Source organism: Hyaena hyaena, unplaced genomic scaffold (genome assembly GCF_003009895.1).
Source record: "Hyaena hyaena isolate Hyena2069 unplaced genomic scaffold, ASM300989v1 scaffold_572, whole genome shotgun sequence".
Lineage (NCBI taxonomy): Eukaryota > Metazoa > Chordata > Mammalia > Carnivora > Hyaenidae > Hyaena > Hyaena hyaena.
Window position 1 is genome coordinate 311,057 of NW_024081210.1, and position 8,142 is coordinate 319,198.

Sequence of the window (8,142 nt, forward strand, 5' to 3'; positions counted from 1 at the left end):
CTCCAAGAAGTCTTTCCTACTTATTCAGGTCCAGCCTAGACCTTCCACATCACTCAAGTAAGAAATAGCCACTAATCAGGAGAGGAAAGGGTGCCTTCTCAGTGGGGTAGGTGAAAACTGAGCAGGCTGCATAGGTATTCTGCCGATGGTGTTGTGAGGTCCTCGGCTCCCCCTTCCAGTTCCTTTCTCTGTGGTACAGTCCCTAGGCCTTCCTGCCTTTCTCTCCCGTCTTCAGGGTCCAAAGCCTACAAGTTCTCCCCATTTCAAACTGAACCCCAAAATAATCTCCTCATGCCCCCTGCTTCCCTAAGCAAATGAACTGTGTTCAAAACACACTCTTTTATTATTATATCAGGCAGGCCTCCGTATTTTAAGTGTCTTATCGACGTTTAGAGTCTGTGAGTACCGTGATCTCTTGAAACACATGAAAGAATTTCAGGAATCACAAGGGACAATGACATTTTAGGAAGCCACATCGTCTGGCTCTCAACCCATCTGAATATTTTTGGGGTGGCCTGGGTGTTAAGAAAAGTGATCTCATCCCAGCATCCCTTTCCCCTCCCTGGGGGCAGGATGCCTGGTCTCTAAGGGCAGGATGGAATCCTGGTCCAGAACGCTTCTGGGGTGCTGAACCCTGGTCCCTTCCTCAACATCTTCCAGAGCTTCAGAATTCTTCCCTCTCCCCCTCCCCAGTCCAGCCCTTTCTCTCCCTGGTCCCAAACGCCCATAATAACCCTCAATTTTAACTCAGGAACTATGGTTTATGAATTCATATTCAGCAATTTCCTTGGCAACACAAACTCTCCTCTGACATGCTGAAATCCACATACCTGGCCCTGATATTTTTCAACCTCGTTTTAAATGTGTGACAAATAGATCCCTGCATCCTATAACCAACCCCTCTCCTGTACTGCGGGAAAGCTTGTAATCTTAAGTGTTACCACATCTAAGAAACAACCAATCTCTCGGATCAGAAAAGGCAGGCTAAATAAATTCTTCATGGTTTCCTACTCCTAAATAACGATTGTTCGTGCAATTTACAGTAGCTACCTCAGCACCGGTGCGATGATTTAGATAACTCATACCAACTGTTTAGTACCTAGGGCCTGGTACACAAAAAGTGCTCAAAATTTGGCTATGATCATTTACGGACATTATCTCTCACTATAGTACCAGGGGGTGGGTATTCGATCACGCATTCCCCACCCCCCAGTACCCCCTCCTCCTCACCCCATTTACAGTAGCAGCAGCCCAGGCTCGGAGTAAAGAAGCTTTCCCAAGGTCAGGCGGGCACCGCTGCGATGATGCTCGGCCCTCGGCCTCTGACTGAGGGACCCCTCCCATTACACGCTCGGACGGGGCACCGGGGGGGTATTAAAGGAGATAAGTATGGAAAAGCGCCGAGCACAGTGCCTGGCAAAGAGCAGTGACCGTAGGATGGGAAGACCGCGGCACTGCGGTCGCCTGGACTCCTCCCCAGCTGCTCCCCCGGCTCCGGGGCGCGGGGCAGAGTCGCCCGCCCCCCACCACCCCGGGTGCGCCGCCGAATCTCCCCGAGGTCCGCGCCCCGGGGCTTTGTACGCCGCAGGCCGGCCCCACTCACCCAGTCCCAATCGCGGCGCGCGGAGGCGGCCGCCTGGCCTGCGGGGCCGGGGTCGCGGCGGCTCGGCCCGGAAGCCCGCCATGCCGGCCCGTGCCCCCAGCACGCCGGGCCCGCGCCCCGGCCCCCGCCCCCGCCCCGCTGCGGCCCGCCCGGCGGGGAAGCCTCCTACCTGCAGCGGCGGCGCGGCGGCCGCGGCGACCGGGGGAGGAGCCGGCGAGGAGCGAGCGCGGGCGGTCTCGGCTCCTCTCGCAGGCGGGGCGGCCGGGAGGGCCGCGGGCTCCGGAGCGCCGGGCGGCGGCGGCGGCGCGCCCCCGGCCGGCCAGGCCCCGCCGCGCGCGCCGCGGCCACAAAGCCCGGGAGCCGCCGCCCCCTCGCGGGCCGCCCGCCGGCTGCGGGTCCGTCGGCGCCGAGCAGGACGGGAGCGCGGCCCTGCGCAGTCCCCACCTCCCTGAGCTTCGGCCGCCGGGCTCCCCCGAGGCGCGGGGCGGGGCGCGGGGTATCCCCCGCCTACCCGACCGTCTACCTCCGTGCTGACATCCCCGTGCTGATTGAGTTCCCTCTTCCCACCTCTGCGGAGGGGCTCCTGGAAGGCCCGAGAAACTGTGTTTCATCTCCTTGAACAACAAAAGAATCCATTGGCCACAAGGGATTTGGCGGCCATGGACACGAGTTAGCTCCGTCCAGGTCCTCTGTCTGAAAAGGGCCCCGTTTTCTTTTGGGGACTCCCTGCTACTCGGAACAGCCAACCCTCGTGTGCTGGGCTCATCACGGAGTTTTGTTTTGTTTTTAATTTACGGGATGTGTCTCCCCCTAGGCTGCGCGCTCCTAGGGCAGGGACTGTGTGTGCCCTCTGGAGCCCAGAACCTGGGTCAGACAGTTTGTGCTGAGTCAGTGCAAATTCAAGCGCGGATCAATGAATGCACAACAGACCAAGTGTAGAACAAGGCACGTTTTATTGCACCTCCCACAAGGATGGTGGCTAGGTGTTTCTTCTGTCCTGTATCCGCCGAGATGATTGCAAACTCAGAAGGGCGGAAAGGGCTGTTAACTTTTCGTATTAAGGTGAAAATCACATAACCTAAAATTAACTACTTTAAGATGAATAATTCAGTGGCATTTATTACATTTACTATGTTGAGCAACCAACATCTCTGTCTAGTCCTGAAACATTATCACCCTGAGAGGAAAACCCACGGCATCAAAGCAGTCATTCCTCCATTCCCTCCTCACCCCCAACCCCAATCTCTGGGCAACCACGGATCTATTTTCTGTCTCTCTGGATTTGCCTATTCTGGACACAGTATGTGGCCTTTTGTGTCTGAATTCTTTCACTTAGCTTGACATGTTTAGGGTCATCCATCCTGTAGCATGTATCTATCAGTAGTTCATTACTTTTTAAGGATAAATAATATTCTACTTCTATGTATACCACAATTAGTTTATTCATTCGTCCATTGGTGGATATTTGCGTTATTTCCATCCTTTGTGAATAGTACTGCCCTGAACACGCCTGTAATTGTATTTGTCTGGGTGCCTGTTTTCAATTCTTTGGAAGATTGCTGGGTCTCATGATAATTCTATGTTTACTTTTTTGAGGAACTGCCAAAACATTTTTCCATAGTGGCTAACTGAATGATTTTACACTCTCACCAGCAGTGTATGAGGGTTCCCTATTCTCCACACCACCACCACCATTCATTATTTTTCTTTTCTTTTCTTTATTACTTATTTGAGGCTGTTGCTGCCCTCCCAACTCGCACACCCACAGCCGTAGAACAGAGGCTGAGCCAGGTCTTTTGACTACAAAGAAATACCCATACATTTCCCAGGATCAGAAGCACCAATAATAATGAAGGAACTATAAGAGTTTTACTGCTTCTTTATTATCATAACAATAATTTGTCTCATGTCTGAGTGGCTTTGAAATTGTCCAGAGAATCTGAAAACTAAGACCATCCTGAGGGAGTTGCTATTGACAAACAAACTTTATGACAATCACCTCCCTGGAACCTAAGGCGATATACCATTTCTACTATAGTTTCCCACCCCAGTGCCACGTTAGACATCCATGAATATTTCCTTCTTTGATAGGGATGTAGTCCAGAGGAAACTATTGGGATGTAAAAATAGAAAGTCAATTGGGATTAGAAATGTGATTGATAGATGGTACAGAAGGGGAAAAGCAGTGGATTTAACAGATGTATCTGGGTTTGAATCCTGACTTTACTGCCTGTATCTTCGTGAACTAAGTTAAGCTCCTTGAGTCTCAGTTTTCTCATTTCTAAGACAGGAATAATAATACCTACTTGGCAGGGTAGATTAACCTGCCAGTCTTGACTTCAGTAAATGACCAGTATCATTATTGTTATTTTTGTTTATTTAAAGTAATGATGATTGACATGAGTCACATGCTGAAATGCTGCTAAGGAAACACAGAAAACTCATATTTAAATTAAAAAATATTTTTTTAATTTTTAGTTTTGAGAGAGAGAGACAGAGCATGAGTGCAGTAGGGACAAAGGGAGACTGAGGCACAGAATCTGAAGCAGGCTCCAGGCTCTGAGCTCTCAGCACAGAGCCTGATGTGAGGCTCGAACCCCTAACCATGAAATCATGACCTGAGACAAAGTTGGAACTTAACCAACTGAGCCGCCCAAGAGCCTCAGAAAATGCATATTTAATCGTGTGTCTCCTCCTCGAATCGAGAGAGCAGATGATCTCCAAAACTAACATGACCAGGGAATCTACTCACACCTGTCATGTGCTCACTGCCCTCCCAGTTCTCTGTGTCCCTTAGTTCTTTCCATGTTCCTTGCCCTTGAACAACTTCTTTAATCTGTCTGAAACTTCTCTGGAAAGTAGAGTAGCAACACCTACTTAACAGGATTGTTTGATGACTGAGTACCATATCGTGTCTCTAAAGGGCTTAGCACAATGCAAGTTTCATAGAAAATAATCAATGTTAGCTTAATAATGAAATTATTATTTCATTATTATCATTAATATTATAATATTATCATTATAATATATAATTATATATAATTATATTATCATGTATCATATTTATATATAATATTACATTATCAAGTATAAAATATATTATCAATCATAAAATAGTATATTATAATATTATCATTAATAATAATGAAATTATTATTTCCTTATTAATAATAAAGCTGTTATTGGACATCTGGGTGGCTCAGTCAGTTAAGCGTCCAGCTTCAGCTCAGGTCATAATCTCGCGGTCAGGTCATAATCTTCAGCTCAGGTCATGAATTCAAGCCCCACTTTGGGCTCTGTGCTGACAGTGCAGAACCTGGAGGCTGCTTTGGATTCTGTGACTTCCTCTCTCTCTGCCCCTCCCCTGCTCGTTCTCTCTCTCTCTCTCAAAAATAAATAAAAATTAAAAATTTTTAATAATAATAATAAAGGTGTTATAACTTCTCTGTAGAAAATGTTAACAGAAGGGTAGAGTCCACACAGAGTCTAGTAAAAGGAAGTCATACAGAAAGAACACATCCATCCATATTCCTCTCTTCCCCAAGAGCACGAGGGTTGCCTCAGGCGGTCCATCCCCACGCTGGAGATGCATGATGCACCACACTCTGATTGCTTGTTGAGAATAGCTCTGAAAATGGTCTCCCCTATGCTCAGATCCAGTCTCACCAAGCAGTCTTGAGTTGGTTTCTACAAAAGTTTACTTACGGGAGGAAAAATAGACAGATCATCTAACCTGAACACTTTAGAGTTCTGAGAAAGTACAGTTCTCTTTGCAAATTAATACACTGGTATTTAGTTTATCCACGTGCCTGTTATGATTTTGACTGGCCAGATCCAGTCTCCCTAAAATCTAATTAAGTATAGACATTAGAGACTGGCTCTTGGAGTGGTAAGGAATAGATTCATTCAAATTTGCTAAAGAAAAAGATGTTTTTATTGGATTGCAGGTGGGTTGAAGACAAGAACCCACGGTGAGCAGGGCATCACAGGAACCTAAAAGCCGAAAGGAATTTTTTTCTTTCTCTTATTTGAGGTGTGTCTTTCTATGTCTCTGCCTCTCTGACTTTTCTTCTGGTCTCAGTTCCCTCTCTTTGTCTTGGTCCGCCTTTGTCTCCCTCTGTCCATGTACTCTCCTATCTTCCAGCTGCTCCTTCTGCTTATTCACCTGAACTTGACCACCATGGATACCCCGGCCTAGTATAGAAACCTCTTTCTTGTCTCTTGGTTCATATTTATCCACACAAAAAATGTGATTGGTCCAGCTCATCATTTCATGCCAGGACCCAAGCTGGCAGCTTATGAATTGACTGGTTTGGGAAGTCCACTTCTGACTCAATCAGCAGTTGTGGGATATAAGGGAGAATAACCACCCAGCACTCAGGAACAGGGAGTGGGGATATTCACCAGAAGCTGGCATGGGTAGGTAGGTGCACCAAAATCATACTTTCCAAGCCGAATATCGGGATAAGTTGTACTAAAAGTATTTGCAACCCACTCTCTGAAGGATAGAGGTAGTCTAGGAAGTATGGTTCCGATGCTAAAATATCAAAACTAATAGCTGGATAAAACTTGATAGCTAATGACAATAATGAACAAAGATTTTTGAAAACCCTAGTCACTGTAAGATGGCAAGTGATTTTATAAAGTGGAATACATACAACACAGAATTGTTGAGAGGATTAAGTGAGGTTTTTATATAAAAATCACTTTAGTAGTTCCCATATAATACAAGCTATTATTATCACATAGTGGAAGACTGATTTGTAGTGACCCCACTAAGGTGCAACTATACTATCAGGTCCATCTGTCTCTTGGCACATTTCTCTTAAAATACAAAATCAAGTACGTATAAGTGCAAGATAATTTTAGGCAGCTTCAGGGATTCCTCCTAGGATCTTATCTCTGAGGGCATTGAGTTAATTTTCTATCTGAACATCTCCTTCCCTAAGTTGGAGAAAAGTAGGCTATTCTTCGATGGCCAGATATATCCAAATATCTTTCCTAAGATGTGGGCACTGAGACCAACAAAAATGCTTCAGTCTCCAGGATCTAGCTGTCCAGGGAAGGAATGAAGGCCATGGAGCATGGAGCGCTGAACAAAAGGCTACAGGTGGAGCTGTTGAGAACAAAAGACAGTGTTATATTGGAACAATCTAGAGGAGTGTCAGATCAGAAAGTGAAGGGGGGAGAGGCCAAAGTGAAATCCAGGCTGCCTGAAAATTCCCGTACTCAGGGGGTTCAACCTGAGTGGAACATTACCCTCTACCTTTCCCTGAGGCCCACCTTGTCTATTTTACTTTATTTATTTATTTACTTTTCTTAAATGTTTACTTATTTTTAAGAGAGAGAGAGAGAGCACGAGCAGGGGAGGAACAGAGAGAGAGAGAGGAAGACACAGAATTTGAAGCAGGTTCCAGGCTCTGAGCTGTCAGCACAGAGCCTGACGTGGGGCTCAAACTCACAAACTACAAGACCGTGACTGAGCTGAAAATGCTTAACTGACTGAGCCACCCAGGCAACCCCACCTTGTCTATTTTATTTTATTTCTTCTAATGTTTATTTAAACAGGCAACCCCTACCATGTCTGTTTTATTTATTTTATTTTATTATTTTATTTTATTAATGTTTATTTATTTTTGAGAGAGAGAGACAGAGCATTAGTGGGGTAGGGCAGAGAGAGAGAGACAGACAGACAGACAACAGAATCTGAAGCACACTCCAGGCTCTGAGCTGTCTGTACAGAGCCTGACACAGGGCTTGAACCCAAGAACTATGAGATCATGGCCTGAGCCGAAATAGGACACTTAAGCAACTGAGCCACCCAGGTGCCCCTACCTTGTCTATTTTAAAGTGGCTGGATTCACAAGCTGCTGGCCACTGAAATTGCTGGTGCCATAGCAATTTGACATTAACATTGAAGTTGTTTGGGGGAATATGTTTTTGGCACCTAGGTGTATTAGTTACGTATTGCTGTGTAACAGATTACTCCAAAATTTAGAGGTGGAAGCCAACAAACATTTATTATCTCACAGTTTCAGTGGGTCAGGAAGCAGCTTAGCTGAACAGTTCTTCCACAGGGTCTGTCATCTGTTTTGGTCAAGATGTCAGCTGGGGCAAGAGGCAGATTCCAGTGTTCTTTGTAGACCCAAGTTTGTCCTCACAGGTGCTTATCTGTCCTTCATCTTGTCTACATCCAGGCTCAACACTGACTCAAGGCAACGGCAGCCTGCACACACTGTTCCACCAGCAGCCACCATTGCATCCAAATGCATTTGGAGAATGTCCAAAGACACTGGGACAAGCCTGCATTACTTTTCATAAAACTGCTTCACACTGTTCTGTATTTCTAGACCTCCTCTGCCACGAATAGGCTGTGAAATCTTGGGTGAGAGGTTAGTGCCTGAAAAATGAAGAGTTTGGTTTAGATCCTCGATGGCTATTTTGGCATTATTTGCCATTCCTGTCTTCCTTTCACTATCCAATTTCTTTTTTAATGTTTTTAATGCTTATTTTTGAAAGAGAGAGACAGAGTATGAGGG

General features: G+C 46.2%; 1 protein-coding gene across 1 annotated transcript in view; it reads right to left on the minus strand.

Moving 5' to 3' along the window:
* The window catches only part of LOC120248277 (tomoregulin-1), a 124,112-nt gene extending 122,315 nt beyond the window's left edge, over positions 1 to 1,797 (minus strand). Inside the window, exon 1 of the mRNA XM_039256564.1 lies at positions 1,773 to 1,797. The gene's annotated coding sequence lies outside the window, so the exon portion shown is untranslated. The remainder of the gene's footprint in view (positions 1 to 1,772) is intronic.
* Between the last annotated feature and the right edge of the window lie 6,345 nt (positions 1,798 to 8,142).